Genomic DNA, 17,127 nt, shown 5'->3' with positions numbered 1-17,127 from the left:
TCTGCTAATACTTTGATATCAGACTTCTGAAATCAAGACTTCTGGCCTCCAGAACTGTGGCAGAGTTTATTTCTGTTGTTTTAAGCTATCTAATTGTGGAGCTCTTCCCAGGCAGCCCTGGGAAGCTAATATGCCCACTTAACCAAGTAGCCTAAATGTTTTTCCATAAGTTTCTGTATTATTACGAAATAATTTTGAGTCACTAAACAATATTATGTTTTATGGATATACCGTCGGTTATTTAAAGAACTATTATTAAACACTAAGTTGCACCACTTTTGCTATTAGAAGCATTTTATTTGGACACCCATATAGACTTTCATGTATTATATAGTAGAATGTAATTTGTATATACAATTTTATATCCTTTTTAATTTAACACTACCTTACAAACATTGTTACATATCCATTAAAAACCATTCATGAACATTGCTTTAACAGCTTCATAATAATATGCTACATTTATGATACAAAACCTAATATCATTTTAAATACGTCGTAAGAATACCCATGTGGTTAAGCGTTATGCCGTTTGCCATTTTTCAATATTGCAAATAATATTGAGATGAATTTATTTATGCAGAGAGGGTTATTGTTTTCTTTTATTTTGTCTTTGGTATTATATCTTTTTTTCTTTTTTCAAATATTGCATTTTAACTTTTTTATTTTTTTAACTTTATTATTATTATTTTGAGGCAGGGCCTCACTCTGTCACCTAGGCTAGAGTGCAGTGGTGTGATCATGGTTCACTGCAGCCTTGACCTCCTGGGCTCAAGTGATCCTCCCACCTCAGCCTCCCAAGTTGCTGGGACTATAGGCACATGCTACCACACCTGGCCAATTTTTGTATTTTCAGTAGAGACAGGGTTTCACCATGTCGCCCAGGCTCGTCTTAGACTCCTGAGCTCAAGCAATCCACCTGCCTTGGCCTCCCAAAATGCTGGGATTACAGGTATGAGCCACCATTCCTGGCTTGGAATTATATCTTAATTAGATTCTTTAACTCTTTTAATTAGAATTGTATGTCAAAACATTGCTCACTTTACAATTATTGACAGAGTTAAATTAGTTTCCAGAACTATGCCAATTTATAATCCCACGTGTTGTGTCAGAGATGGCTTACTTCATTACACCTTCAACAGCAATGCTTATTGTCATTTTCATGAGGGTGGTATATTCGGGTACAAAGTTGATAAATCCCCCGATATCTAAGAGTTTGCAAAACATTCTCTGTCCATTGCAGTCCTTGATTCACAAAATCCCATAAAGAAAGCAGGTTAGAACAATATGTCCTTACGGTTACAAGAGCTGTTTTTCCCCTTGGGTAGGACTGTCACATTGTCACTTAATGTCTCATTTAAGTTATCTTAGATATCAACCATATTACTAGAGACATAATTAGCAATTTTGGTATGAGGATGAGCAGCAGAAATTTTGCACTCTATTTAAACCACCCCAAAAGTTAGTGGTTTCAAATAAGAATAACGACTTATTTTGCAATCTGGGCAGGGCTCAGTGGTAATGGCCTGTCCTGCTTCACACGGGTCAGCTGGAACAGATCAGCTGGGGCTATAGGATTCACTTTCAGGGTGGCTCATTCACAAGGCTGGAAAGTCAGTCCTGGCCATTGACTAGGAGCTTGGTTGTGGCTGGGCTGAGGGTCTTACTTACTCTCTTTGGACCTCTCTGTGAGGCTGCTTGGGCTTCCTCATAGCATGGCTGCTGGAATCCAGGAGCAATTGCCCCAAGAAACAAATAAAAGCTACAAGTCTTTTGCAGCCTGGACCTAGAATTGGGCACAGTGTCACTGTGTTAGTTTTCCATTGGCAAATAAACTATTACAAGTTCCATGCCTTAAAACTGTACCTATTTACTATCTCTCAGTTCTGTAAAAGCCTGGGAAGGTCCTCTTCTTAGGTAGGGTCTCATAAGGCCAACATCAAGGTGTCAGCCAGATGAGTCCTTTTCTGGAAGCTCTGAGAACGATCCCACTTCCAAGGTCATTCCGTGTGTGAGCTGAATTCACTTAGGGGCCGCCCTCAGCTTCCAAAAACCACTTGTCCTGGTTGGCACATGGCCCCTCCATTTTCAAAGGCAGCAACAATGCACCCTATTCTCCTGCTTCAAATCTCAGACTTCCTTGTTTGCTGGTAGCCGGAGAAAAACTCTGTTTTTAAAAAGTCCACGTGATTAGACGAGGCCCACTCAAATCGTGTCCCTTTTGTTCTAAATCACGAGAGTGACAGTGCAGCATTTCCAGACTCTCCCACACTCAAACGGAAGCGGATATGGAAGGACATCCATCCTCAGGACTTACACCACAGCCACACCCAAGGTACTCTATCAGCCACACAGTCACAGAGTTCAGATTCTGGGAGAGGGGACTTAGACATCTTAATAGACCTAAAAACAAACTGCGATAAACCAACCTCTCGACAGAGGAGTGTGCAAGAACTGGGGGATTATCCTAGATTGTCTTATAACACCATCACATCTTCAAATTATTTTGGTTGTGAGGGGAGGCTATGGGGGAGTGGGAGAGGATAGCCCGTGCTTCCAAAGACATTCCAGACAAGCAAGCTCCCAGCCTGATGGGCCTCGGGTGTCAGCTGTCCGCCAGGGAAGAGGAGACCTTGTGAGGACACTCTGGTTTGTCCATGGAGAAACAGTGGTGTTTGCTGATGGGCGAGAGGGCTTTAAAACGTGCACAGTCTTTTAAAGCATTCATTTTGGGGCCTTCTGTTGGTTTCTTGGCTCTAAGCCAGGAGTTCTCATTAGTGACTATCCCATGCATTGCACACAAATAGTTGAACAAAAAGCAAACTCAAAGGGGCCTTGAACGTGAACCTGGATTTTCAAAAAAATGAACCACATTTTGAAAATGAATCCCAAAGCACAGCAAAGTATACATTGCCTTTGGAGCATTCTAATCTAATTTACTCTATTTTATTTTTACTAGAGAATCCTCATTTCTGGTACGTCAACATGGCTTGCCACATCACAGGTGTGCATGGCTGAGAAATGACCACGCTGGCCTTTTGTGGCAATTCGTGCTGTGCAAAGGGCTGGTCGTTGCTCAGGAAACGAACTCCCTGGATGTGATTGTTGGCCTTAGCTGTGCAATCTTTCTTGCTTCTGGGGATGAGAATTAAATTTACTTTGACTTTGGCTATGAGTATCCATCAAGCAAGCTGGTATGGGTTGAGTCGTGACCCCCAAAACAGACATGCTGAAGTCCTAACACACAGTTCCTCAGAATGTGGCCTTATCTGGAGATTCTTAGGGTCCTGATAGAGGAATCAAGTTAAAACAAGGTCTGTAAGGACGGGCGCGGTGGCTCAAGCCTGTAATCCCAGCACTTTGGGAGGCCGAGACGGGTGGATCACAAGGTCAGGAGATCGAGACCATCCTGGCTAACACGGTGAAACCCCGTCTCTACTAAAAATACAAAAAACTAGCCGGGCGAGGTGGCGGGCGCCTGTAGTCCCAGCTACTCGGGAGGCTGAGGCAGGAGAATGGCGTGAACCCGGGAGGCGGAGCTTGCAGTGAGCTGAGATCCGGCCACTGCACTCCAGCCTGGGCGACAGAGCGAGACTCCGTCTCAAAAAAAAAACAAAAAAACAAAGTCTGTAAAGTGGACTCTAATCCAATGTGACTGGTGTCCTTATAGAAAGGGGCAATTTGGACTCAGAGGTCGAGGCACAGAGAGAAAAGGCAATATGAAGAGACACAGGAAAAATACCATGTTAAGACAGAGGCAGAGGCCAGAATTATGCTGCCACTAACCCAGGAACATCAGGGGAGAGCAGAAGCAGGAAGAAGTAGGGAAGCATCCTTCCCTCCTAGGTTTCAGAGGGGCCATGACCTTGCCACACTTAGTTTCTAACCTACGGCTTCTGGAACTGTGAGCGAATGCCTTTCCGTTGTTCTAAGCCACCAGGTTGCGGTGCTTTGTTACGGCAGCCTAGGAAACTGATCCACACGGCTGGCTGAACTCACACCTCCTCCAGTTGCTCTGCCCAAGTCCTTGAAAGGCTGGGGTCCTATTCACCTTTGCCGGCCTCCTTTCTCTCGTGTCACACTGCTTTATTCACCTGGTGTGTTTCCTCCAAAAATCGAAACCAGGCTCAGTGGTTGTTGGGATCTTTCTCTAATATCCCAAGACTTCAAAGGGTTGCTTTTTAGGAGAGCTGTAATCCAAGTCTTGAACAGTCTTAATATTACTTTCCCCTCCCCTCTTTACTTATTTATTTGTTTATTCTACCTATGCTCCTGGCCAAGACCTGCTGACCGATCACACTTGGATATCTGTGCTCCGTCTTTCACAGTATTCTCACCATTCCGTAGACCAATCGGCAACCTCCACCTAGAAGGAAACTTCCCCTTTGCTGTCTGCTTCTTTTGAAGTCAGAGACTACAATGTGCTCCTCTTCGTGTTCTGCATAATGCCCAATCCATTGTCAAAGGCAAAGGGTGCCCCGTGAGCACCAGCTGCCATGCCCCCATATCCACTTTCCCCGATTCTATGGCAACCGCATCCCTACATTTTAGCTGGGCACAGAATGCAGACTGCATTTCCCAGCCCCTCCCCTCACCTCACCCCTTGAATCTAGGCATGGTCATGGTGGAAATTCTGATCAGTGGGATGTAAGGAGATCCTGCAGTGAAGAGAACTCTGTTCTCCTCTTTCGCTTTTCTCACCTTTCTACTGGCTGGAGAGTGAAAGTGGCATTAAGCCACCAAAAACAACATCTGGCAGAGCAAGTAGACAGGAGGAATCTGAGCTTCCGTGGGCCCTGAGGAGCAGAACTGCCCCATATGTAGCTTTCTGTAAAGAGAAATAAATGTCCATCTTGTTTAAGTCACTCATATTTTGGTCTTTGTCACAGCAGCCAAACCTAGATATCAACTAATCCAGGTGGATACATAGAGAAAAGTTGGAACCTACAGAGAAAGTAAATTATTGGGCAAAGATTGGGTCCTAGGTATTTAGAAAGAATGTAGATTTGGGGTCACAAATAGTGCAAGTCTCCCAACCTCCATCAGACTCAGTTTCCCATCTACAAAATGGTGATAATAGCAGCTACCGCATGGGATGATACTGGATTAGACTTGATATGTTTGTGAAGTGCCAGGCACATAATAGGCAGTCGGAAAATGGTAAATTGAATTATGATTAATTGTATCACCAAAAAAAGAGTTCATTCAAAAACTAAAGTCTCCTTTAGGCAGCAGTGTCTCCCTCTTTGCACGGCGTGGAGGTTATCCTAGCTTGGGTTTCTAATAAAGAAAACTCTGGACAAATGGATGGTGATCAGGCAGGTTATCGGAGAGGTGACCCCAGGGAGCATGAGAGAGGAAGCAGAAAGAGTGAGTGCGTCATCTCCTGAGGCTGCCATGACCATCACTGGGCAGCTCAAACAACAGAAACTTGTTCTCTCACATTTCTGGAGGCTGTGAGTCCAAGATCAAGATGTGGGAAAGCCAGGCTCCCTCTGAAAACCATAGGACGGAATCCTTCCTGGCCTCTTCCTGGCTCAGGTATTTGTTGTCAAACTTGGCACTTCTTGGCTTGAAGCTGCATTGCTCTGATCCCTGTCTCTGTCTCACCATCACACGGTCTTCTCCCCACACGTCTTCACATTGTCTTTTTATAAGGACACCAGACATACTGGATTAATGACCCACCCTAATCCAGCCTAACCTCATCTTAAGTTGATTACATCTGCAGAGACCCTATTTGCAAATAAGGTCACATTCCCAGATACCAAGGGTTAGGACTTGAACATATCTTTTCAGGGACACAATTCAACCTGTAACAGTGAGACTGGGGAGGAAAAAGCAACAGCATTGCCATGGAAACTGCTGTAAACAATGGGCACTCCATTCTGCTTAGACATCATGAGAAGGGCATAGAAGGCTCTAGAACAGTCCCCAAAGAAAAACAGGAGGTATGAGCCTTTACTCACCAGCATTTTTCTCTAGGTATATCAACTCCTACAACTGTAAACTTTCCTTATTCATGGCATGAGAGGAATCCTGATGAAGAAAGTAAAACCTTGCAGCCCGTGCTCGAAGTAAGCTGCTGTGAGCATGCAGCAACTTAACCACGGAACAGAAACACACCCCAATCCCTGCTGAAATGAGAAGTTAGGCTGAGAAGGCGTGAGTCAGAGCACCACACGGGTCTGCAGCAGCCCACCCCTCGTTCTTCTCAGATTGCTCTGTCACTAAGCCTGCACGATCATGGCCAGCCACCATCTCCAAATGACTCCACAGAGAAGGCGTGGTGGACACGCCGCCTGCAGCTAACCAGGGACTGTGGTTGGGATGTGTCATCTCCCTCCTCCACCGCACGTCCTAGATTTCTATCAGCACTTATGATGGTCCAGGTCACCTGCCTGAGCACTGGCTGGCCTTTCACCGCTCAGGGCCTGAGCTCTTGGCTGCCTTGTGTTTATCAGGCCCTGATGGCTGCAAATGCCTAGTCAATCATTAACCCCAGACTTGGAAGCACCAGAGGAAGCCACCAACAATCTCCTCGGTCTTAGCCATGTTTCAGTCCCCTGGAAGCAACCATAGCCCCATTGAGAACTGGAATTTTCTGTCCCCTGATGGTGGAGTAACTTCTTTCTTTGCCTGCTCATCCACTGGCAGGCCCAAAGGGTCCCAGTGACAGTCACATACGGGTTCAACAGAACCTTTACTGTGAACCTCAGGGGAAGCTGCCCTGCTTCATCCCAGGAACCAGGATCTCTAGTCCTATGGAACATAAGTTCTCAGGGACAGGAACCAAAATTCAACTAGTGGGTCACTAGGAGTTACAACGAAAGCAACCAATCCTACTTCCAAGATTTGGCTTCCAGACCCGTGTGTTCTGACAATTGGTGTCAAAGCACCTTAGGTAGGCTGTAGGTTCAGCACCCTATTGGCTGTTGTTACAGCACTGTAGCCACCCTCGAGGCCAACTCTGGGGAGCATTGGCCCCGAGCTGGCACCTTTGCTGAGCCATCAATGGCCTTTTCATTGTTCATGAAGGCTGGCAGCTTTCAAGTCATCCGTATGTGGTCAAAGGAGTGGATCCCACAGTCATGCATTCATGGCACACCTCTTTGATGATAAAATGGGTCCTTGGTTTTGGCTGATGTTATGCAGGTTTCTATTTAAGACGTCATTCCTCCTGGAGGCCCTTAGGTAGGGGTGCTGGCAGGAGAACAGGCAGAAAAGGCAAATCTGTATTAGGAGCTGGTGTCAATTCCAGTAAGGGAAAAATTACCTCCAGCTGCAATTGAGGGGGACAGATGTAATCAACTTGCTATCAAATGTCTGCTGGTCCCCCAGGGCTGGCAGCACAGGACGGACACAGCATTCAGTGGAGGCAGCAGCTACATCAGCCTTGGTGAGGGGCATGCACCCCCTCCACCCTGTCCTGCCATCTTGGCTCCTCCATCCACAGCCACTGCCTGAGCACTGGTGATTGAGGAGAGAGGCCAGCTAACATCACCGAATGCGGCACCCGGAGGCCTTGGTGGACCCCAGCATGAGACAGAGGCCTGTGTGCCTTCTGCGCACTCCAAGCAGCCCATCCACATGCCACTATCCCAGCCTTTGCAGATTCTGATCTTCCAACCCTTCTTCTCCCAGGCCTCCACTAGAGGTCTCCATCTAATTTCTGAATTTCTAGTTAATTTTTCAAAATGCTGCAATCCACAGGCTAAATGATGGAATGTGCTAAAGGGCACACTTAGGAATCAAGGTCTGTCTTCGTGGTCTGTCCTCCTACTCTAGCGAGTTCTGCCACCCTGCCCATGAGAGTTGAACACACATAGATACACACACAGTTAAAACTGACAGTAACGAGAGGGGGTTAGGAACCAGACAACATACAGTGGAGGAATATCACAAGCCCCACCTCTTGTTATTCAGATGGGCAGACAGAGACTTCACACATCAACCACTCCCTGAGACCCTCCTTGACTTGGCCTCCACTGGGACCTGCAGGTTGCTGGAGCCCAGGTTCCTGAGGCCATGCTGTGTGCCATCTCGCCCCAATTTCATCTTCCAGTCCAGCCTCCAAAACTTCCATCAGTCACCTGCAGCCAAGATTTACTGAGGATTACTCTTTAACTTGATCTCCTGCTTAAAACACAATTAACGGCTGTTAATTGCACGCAATTAATTAGACCTCCTCCTAAACAGTAAGATCTGTATAATTATGAGCATGATGTACTAGTTATGTTTTTCCAGATCCACATTAAAGTCAAATCCTAATAAATAAGATCAAAATTAGGTGTTTGTGTTTCCTAGAAGTACTTGTGCACCACCTGTGGGAAAAGTTGTCCTCTGCTTCAAAGGCAGGTTTTATAGACTGAGCCCTGTTTTTTCTCTGAAGGAGGAAACTTGTCTTCATTCGGATTTGCTGAGGTGGTTAAAAACCTGGGGTTTTGGTTCACATTTCGAGACTGTCTGTAGCCCTTTTGTTTTAACCAAATCCAAGAAGAAGAAAGAGGCCCTGCTGCTTTCAAATGCTGATACCCACTCTGGGGTAGCTGCGATGTTAGAGGAAAAAAACGGGCTTGACTTCACACAGAAAAAAGAAAACTATCTCTGTCCCATTTACATAAGTCTAGTGACATCTGAAGTGATGAACAATCAGTAGAGTTTATGAACTGCTACCATTTCCTACATTAGCCACGTTTTACAACTTTCCAAAAAATATCTAAAATACGTTTAAACATCTTGGCACTCCTACAAACAGCAGAGTTTTACATTTCAGGGATTTACATGTCAGATGGGCAAGGCAGACTCTGTAGTAGAGCTATAGAGCAAGGGAATCCTGATCTCTTTATTTGGAACGGCGGGACATGACAATGGATAAATCAGGCTCATTTAGCAGAGAACAGAATAGCATCCGCTTGAGTTTTACTGAAAACTGTGTGTCACTTGCCAGCCTGATGAGATGGCAAATAGGTTCTTTAGCACAGCTCTCTGGGGTGTAAATACTTTCTATTGTGTCAGGATTCGTTTCAGCCACAGGCAATCCAAATGCACATAAAAGAAACCTGAAATAACAGATTCAAGCATGTAAGGCGTTACTCTCTTGCACAAAGAAGTTGGGAGGTACAGTCCTAGACCACTTCACAATGTCTTCAGGCCTAGACTCCTTTCATCTTTCTCCTCTGCCATCCTCAGCATGAAAATTTGTTCTCAATATCCTCTCTCTGCCTAGCTGGTGGCTGCAGCAAGAAGAAGGGAATCTACAAAGAATGTGATGACCAGCTGATCACCCAGTGTATTACTCCATGTTCACGCTGCTCATAAAAGACATACCCGAGACTGGCAATTTACAAAAGAAAGAGGTTTGTTGGACTTACAGTTCCACGTGGCTGGGGAAGCCTCACAATCATGGCGGAAGGTAAGGAGGAGCAAGTCACATCTTACATGGATGGCAGCAGGCAAAGACAGTGAGCTTGTGCAGGGGAGCTCCTCATTTAAAAACCATCAGATCTCATGAGACTTATTCACTATCCCAAGAACAGCACGGGAAAGATTCACCCCCATGATTCAATTACCTCCCACAGGGTGCCTTCCACAACACATAGGAATTCAAGATGGGATGTGGGTAGGGACACAGCCAAACCACATCACCCAGCTATAAGGAATCTTCCAAGAAGCCCACATAACACAATAGCTAGAATTTAGTCAAATGTCTACACCTCCTGCAAAGAAAGATAAGAAATATATTCTTTTAGCTGGATACATTGTTGCCCCAAATAAAAGTACTCATATAAAGAGGAATAAATGAAAATATTTCTACTTAATTCTATTATTAATACAGAGATAAGAATTTATTGTATTACCTGAAGATACAAGACTTTATTTTATTTTACTTTATTTTATTTCATTTTATTTTATTTTTTGAGACAGGGTCTCATTCTGTTGCCCAGACTGGAGTGCAGTGGCGCAATCTCAGCCCACCGCAACCTTTGCCTCCCAGGCTCAAGCGAGACGTGGTTTCACCACGTTAGCCAGGCTTGTCTTGAACTCCTGACCTCAAATGATCCACCTGCCTTGGCCTCCCAAAGTGCTGGGATTACAGGCTTGAGCCCGTACATGCCAGGCCCAAAGATTTTTTAGATCCAAGTAATTTGTTTAATAATTTCATGCAATCAACAGCTAATTTCTTAAAGATTCATTTCTGATTTCATATTTTTTTACAAAGAAGATGTGTGTCACTCAAAATCCTGATTCTGGCCCTAATTGAAACAAAATTAATACTTGTGCCTTGCTTTAGGGAATACATTCTACCTTTTGACCCATAACCTTTATAGTCCTATCGGGTCTCAGTGAGGTTAGGGTGACACGATCTTTACCACTGACCCACTATGTGACCTCTCTGAATTCCAAGTGCCTTATTGAAGGCAAACTCTCAGATGGCTTCAGTAATCCCTGCCTCCAGTAATCATACTCTGTGTAATTTCCTCCCTTTGAGTGGGGCTGGGACTTCTGACTTGCTTCTCTTGCTTCTAAATCATGGACTGCAGCAAAAGTCACTTCTGTGATTCCATGGGATTGCAGCTTCCGTCTTGCTAGCAGAGTCTCTCTATTCCCTTCTCAGCAGGTGCACTTGGATGGTGCGGGTGTCATGTTGGAGAGGCCCACATGTCAAGGAATCAAGACTGAGGGCAGACTCTCCTGAACAGCCAGTTAGAAACTTCAGCCCTCAGTCCAACAGCCTGCAAGAAATAAAGGCTTGCTGATAGCCATGTGAGCTTCAAAGTCCATCCTTCCCCAGTGGAGCCTTCAGATGAGGCCTTAGCCCTCACCAGTACCTTGATTGAAGTCTCTCAAGAAACCCTGAGCAAAGGACCAACAAGTTGTGCCCAGACACCTGACTCACACATAATAAATGTGTGATGTTTTAAGCTGCTTTTGTGGCAATTTGTTACATACCAATAGACAACTAGTGCATTTTTCATAGGTAAAATGAGAATAATTCACCTATAAGGGAAAACAACGTTAATGGTACTATCTACCTCACATAGTTTTGTAAGGACTAAGCACGTGTTTGTGTTGTTGATGCTTTTGGTGATGTTGATGATGTCACATAGTAAATACATGCCAAAATTTAAGAGCAATAATCAGAAATCCTTGCTTTGGGGAAGCTTGTATTCCAGCAGAGAAAACAGGCAAGTAAATCAACAAAGAAATATATGTAAGGTGGTAGAAAGTGTTATGAAGACAAATAAGGTAGCATACTAAAGATAGACGGTAACAAGGAATGCAATTTTAGTTAAATATGGCTGGTGTCGTTAGGTATATCAGACAGGATAGGCCAGGTTCTGTTTGGTAACAAACAAAAAATATTGGGGGCTTAACACAACCAAAATTTATATTTTACTCACATAGCACTGGTGGGTGAAGGGATTCTGCTCCTCTTACTCAGACAGTCAGGTTGGTAGAAGTTTCATCCTAAAACTGCTGCCTTAGGGACAGAAATGTGACAAACATGGGCTGCTCTTAAAGTTTCCTGCGTAATATTTCTTCTCATGTTTCACTGTCCAAATCAAATCACATGGCAACACCTGACTTCAACGGGGCAGAGAAGGTCATGTGCCTGGAAGGAAGAAAACCCAACAATCGGTGAGAGCATGACTGAGGGTGCACTGAGCACAGCACTTGCCATGGTCTCACACTCCTGCCTTGCTCTGAACCCTAATGAAGTGCTCTTCCCTCTGTCTCTTTTTCTGTAGACCTACCATAGTCAAGCTTCTTTCACTAGCTTCCCTTTCCCCTCAGTCAGTGCTTTCTAGAAATACCCCTTTACAACTGGTTTATATCAGAAGTCAGCTAGCCACAGTCCATGGGCAAAGTCCCGCCTGGCATCTGTTTTGTGTAAAGTTTCATCAGACAGAGTCATGCCCACTCACTCATATATTGTCTGTGGCTGCTTTTGTACTCAGCACCAGAACTGAGGAGTTGTGACAGAGACAAAGGGACCACAAACTGAAAATATTTACTACCTGGCACTTTACAAAGTAAGTGTGCTCACCTTGACCCATATAACTCAGAATTTTTTTAATGGGTATGACCTTTCATTCAGTTATTGTACAGAAGAACAGTGTTCATGATAAACAGGTAGGTAGATGGATGGATGGGTGGATGGATGGAATGGAAGGATAGATGGAAAGAAGAAAGGATAAATGGAAAAATGAATGAATGGATAGATGGACGGGTGGATGGATGGATGGATGGATGGATGGATGGATGGATGGATGGAAAGAAGGAAGGAAGGAAGGAAGGAAGGAAGGAAGGAAGGAAGGAAGGAAGGAAGGAAGGAAGGAAGGAAGGAAGGAAAGAAGGAAAGAAGGGAGGGAAGGAGGGAAGGAATAGACAGACGGCCAGTTTTCGGTGTCAACATGGCCAGGCTCTAGTCCCCAATTATTCAATCAAACACTAATAAGGATGTTTCTGGAAAGACATTCTGTAGATGTGAGTAACATTAATTTGATTTGAAGTAAAGGAGATTATCCAGATAGTCTGAGTGGGCTTGATCCAATCAGTTGAACGCTTTAAGAGCAGAAAGGAGGATTCCCAGAAAAAGCAGGACTTCCACCTGAACTTGCACTGGCACCGAGTTCCAGCTGCCCTTCTTGGTTTTCTGTCTTACAGATTTCAGAATTGCCTGGGTGGAACGATTGCTTTCCTGTGCCAGGTACTTTGTAGGGGGCTGTACCTACAGTCTCATTCAATCAGCCTTACAATGGTGAGAGGTGGGTATTATTATACCCACTTTATGGGGACTAAACGGAGGCTCTAAAGATCTCATGATATTGCCAAGAGTCATGCTATTGGGAAGCCAAGAGTTTTGTCTCTAACATTGACTTCAGAGTCTCCCTGTATTCTTCTCACTCTACTGTGTCATCTTTTAATTCAGATATTCATGATAAAGTTTATAAGATGCTTCACTAATCTAATCTCCCATTTGAAAAACTTTTATTTCAATGAAAGATATGGTTTAAAATGTCGCTTTCTACAGGTTAAATTACTTCCACCTGCAGTTCAATCCACCAGCCACGTGACATAAGACTCTGTTCACTTTGGGTGGCTGTGGTCGGTTTTGTTTTGAAGTACCTGATTTTTTGTTGTTGTTAAATAACATTATTTTAGAGTAGTTTTAGATTCACAGAAAAAGTAATATGATCATACAGAGAATTCCCATATATCCCCGCTCACAGTTCCCCTGTTATTAACATCTTACCTTAGTATGGTAAACATGTCACAATTGATGAGAACCAATATTGACACATGAATATTAACCAAAGTCCACACTTTATTCAGATGTATTTCCTCAGTTTTTCCCTAACGCCCTTTTCCTCTCTTGAATTCCATCCAGGACACCACATTACATTAGCCATCATGTCTTCTTACGGTCCACTTGGCTGTAACAGCTTCTCGGGTCTTTCTTGTTTCTGGCCACTAGGACAGTTTTGAGCAGTACTGGTCAAGTAGCCTGTTGAATGTTTCTCAACTGAGATTTGCCTGATGTTTTTCATGTACCATACTTATGTAAGATGTTAATTACACGAGAAACTAGGTATGGAGTATACGGGAACCTTCTATTCCAGGGGTCCCCAACCCCTGGGCCATGGACTGGTCCTGGTCTGTGGCCTGTTAGGAACTAGACTTCACAGCAGGAGGTGAGTGGCGGCTGAACAAGCAAAGCTTCATCTGTATTTATAGCCACTCCACATTGCTCACATGACTGCCTGAGCTCAGCATCCTGTCAGATCAGTGGTGGCATCAGACTCTCATAGAAGTGTGAATCCTGTTGTGAATTGTGTATGCGAGGGATCTAGGTTGTATGCTCCTTATGAGAATCTAATGCCTGATGATCTGAGGTAGAACAGTTTTATCCTGAAACCATCTCCCTCATCTCAGGTTCGTGGAAAATTGTCTTCCATGAAAACAGTCCCTGGTGTCAGAAAGGTTGGGGACTGCTGATCTATACTATATTCACAATGTTTCTGTATATATAAAACTATTCTAAAGCAAAAAGGTTATTTTTTAAAAGTCTGAGACAAAAAAAAGTTTAATCGAAAGCTAAATCATGAAGATGTTTCCACGTGTCAAATTGCCAAGGATTGCTTTGTGAGTATGAGAATAACGCTTGGCCCAGGGTGTTGCCAGTGGAAATGACTCCCTATCAGCCTCACTAACCTCAGTGACTGGAGCACACAGCAGGCCTTACAGCATGGCAGGAAGAACACATGAACACCAAGCCAAACTGATTTTTTTATACAGTCTACATGTAATACTTATAGGAAAATATTTTAGGGACCAGTGACCCTTAGTGAGAGTGGTGTCATGTGTAGCAGTGTTAAGTTGTATTGGCGTATATCACATGCACAGGAGTCTACGGATTCTAGTTCCTGTCTGTTTCTTCTGTCTCTCCTCATATCAATTACTACTGATCAATTATCAGCCTGAACACGACCTGGAAAAGAACCTGCCACCACGCTGGCAGAGAGAGCCTAGGAATTCGTCATATGCCTGACCTGGCCCAAGGGAAGCCTCCAAGGAGATGAGGTCACCTCCAGAACATGATTTACAACACAGGCACCCCCTACATCCATTCACTCTCTCAACACACAGAGAGCACGTATCACGTATCAGATACTGGTTTTGGTGCCTTGGGGATGTGAAACAGACATGGCTTCTGCCCCCATGGAGCTTACAGTCAGGTGGAAGAAAAGTGCAATAAAAATAGGCACACACCTGTAGTCCCAGCTACACAGGAGGCTGAGGCAGGAGGATCGCTTGAGCCCAGGAGTTCAAGACCAGCCCGTGCAACATAGCAAGAGCTTGTCTCAACACAAAAAGAAGGGAAGAAAGAAATACAGAAATTCTCATTTGACCTCTATGCACAGAAACTAGAAAACCTAGAAGAGATGGATAAATTCCTAGACACATACACCCTCCCAAGATGGGACCAGGAAGAAATGGATTCCAGGAACAGACCAAAAAGGAGCTACAAAATTGAATCAGTAATAAATAGCCTACTAACCAAAAAGAGCCCAGGATGTGATGAATTCAGAGCCCAATTCTACCAGATGTACAAAGAAGAGCTGGTACCACTCCTACAGAAACTACTGCAAAAAATTGAGGAAGAAGACTTCTCCCCAACTCATTCTATAAGGCCAGCATCATATTGATACCAAAACCTAGCACAGACACACACAAAAAAGAAAACTTCAGGCCAATATCCTTGATAAACATCAATGCAAAAATCTTCAACAAAGTACTTGCAAACTGAATCCAGCAGCACATCAAAAAGTTAATCCACCATGAACAAGTAGGCTTCATCCCCAGGATGCAAGTTTGGTTCAACATATGAAAATCAATAAATGTGATTCATCACATAAATAGAACTAAAGACAAAAACCATATGATTATCTCAACAAATACAGAAAAAGCTTTTGATAAAATTCAACATCCATTCATGTTAAAAACTCTCAATAAACTAGGTATTGAAGGAATATGCCTCAAATGAATAAGAACCATCTATGATAAACCCACAGCCAACATTATACTGAATGGGCAAAAGCTGGAAGCATTCCCCTTGAAAACCAGCACAAGACAAGAATGCCTTCTCTCACCACTTCTATTCAGCATAGTATTGGAAGTCCTAGCCAGAGCAATCAGTCAAGAGAAAGAAGAAAGGGTATCCAAATAGGAAGAGAGGAAGCCAAACTTAACTCTTTTTGCAGATGACATGGTTCTATATATAGAAAACCCTGTAGCTTCAGCCCGAAAGGTTCTTCAGCTGACAAACAACTTCAGCAAAGTTGCAGGATATAAAATTAATGTACAAAAATCACTAGCATTCCCATACACCAGGAACAATCAAACTGAGAGCCAAATCAGAAAGGCAATCCCATTCACAAGTGTGACACGCAAAAATAAAATACCCAGGAATACAGCTAACCAGGGAGGTGAAAGATCTCTACAATGAGAATTATAAAAGAATTACTGCTCAAAGAAATCAGAACAGACACAAACAAATGGGAAAACACCACATGCTCATGGATAAGAAGAATCAATATCATTAAAATGGCTATACCACCCAAAGCGATTTATAGATTCAATGCTATTCCTATAAAAGTACCAATGACATTCTTCACAGAACTAGAAAAAAATATTTTAGAACTTATATGGAACCAAAAAAGAGCCCAAATAGTCAAGGCAATCTAAGCAAAAAGAACAAATCTGAAGGAATTATGTTACCTGACTTCAAATTATACTACAAGGCTACAGTGTCCAAAATAGCACGGTAGTACTGGTACAAAAACAGACACATAGACCAATGGAGCAGAATAGAGAGCCCAGAAATAAAGCTGCACATCTATGACCATCTGATCTTTGACAAAGTTGACAAAAGCAAGCAATGGGGAAAAGACTCCCTACTCAATAAGTGGTGCTGGGACAACTGGCTAGCCATATGCAGAAGATTGAAGCTGGATCCCTTCCTTGCACCATACACACAAATCAGCTCAAGATGGATTAAAGACTTAAATGTAAAACCCAAAACTATAAGAACCCTGGAATACAACCTAGGCAATACCATCCTGGACCTAGGAACAGGCAGATTTCATAACAAAGACACCAAAAGCAATCACAACAAATGCAAAAGTTGACAAATTGTATCTAATTAAACTTAAGAGCTTCTGCACAGCAAAAAAAACTATCAACAGAGTAAACACACAGCCTGCCAAATGGGAAAAACTATTTGCAAGCTATGCATCTGACAAAGGTCTAATATCCAGCATCTGTAAGGAACTTAAACAAATTTACAAGAGAAAAACAACCCCATTAAAAAGTGGGCAAAGGACATAAACAGACACTTCTCAACAGAAAACATACATGCGGCCAAGAAGCATATGAAAAAAAGCTCAATATCACTGATCATGAGAGAAATACAAATCAAAACCACAGTGAGATATCATCTCACACAAGTCAGAATGGCTATTACTAAAAAGTCAAAAAATAACAGATAATGGCTCGGTTACAGAGAAAAGGGAATCCTTATACACTATTGGTGGGAATGTAAATTAGTTTAACCATTGT

General features: G+C 43.4%; 1 long non-coding RNA gene across 1 annotated transcript; it reads left to right on the top strand.

The window, feature by feature from the left end:
• The first annotated feature begins 5,864 nt into the window (after positions 1-5,864).
• LOC108584881 lies at positions 5,865-10,701 on the top strand. Its single transcript, XR_001900443.3, has 3 exons — positions 5,865-5,951; positions 9,230-9,415; positions 10,619-10,701. It is a non-coding gene; the product is annotated as an uncharacterized LOC108584881 (long non-coding RNA).
• Positions 10,702-17,127: the final 6,426 nt, after the last annotated feature.

Source organism: Papio anubis, chromosome 4 (assembly GCF_008728515.1).
Source record: "Papio anubis isolate 15944 chromosome 4, Panubis1.0, whole genome shotgun sequence".
NCBI lineage: Eukaryota > Metazoa > Chordata > Mammalia > Primates > Cercopithecidae > Papio > Papio anubis.
The sequence above is the reverse complement of the archived record's forward strand: the minus strand, read 5'-3'. Positions and strand labels throughout refer to the sequence as shown.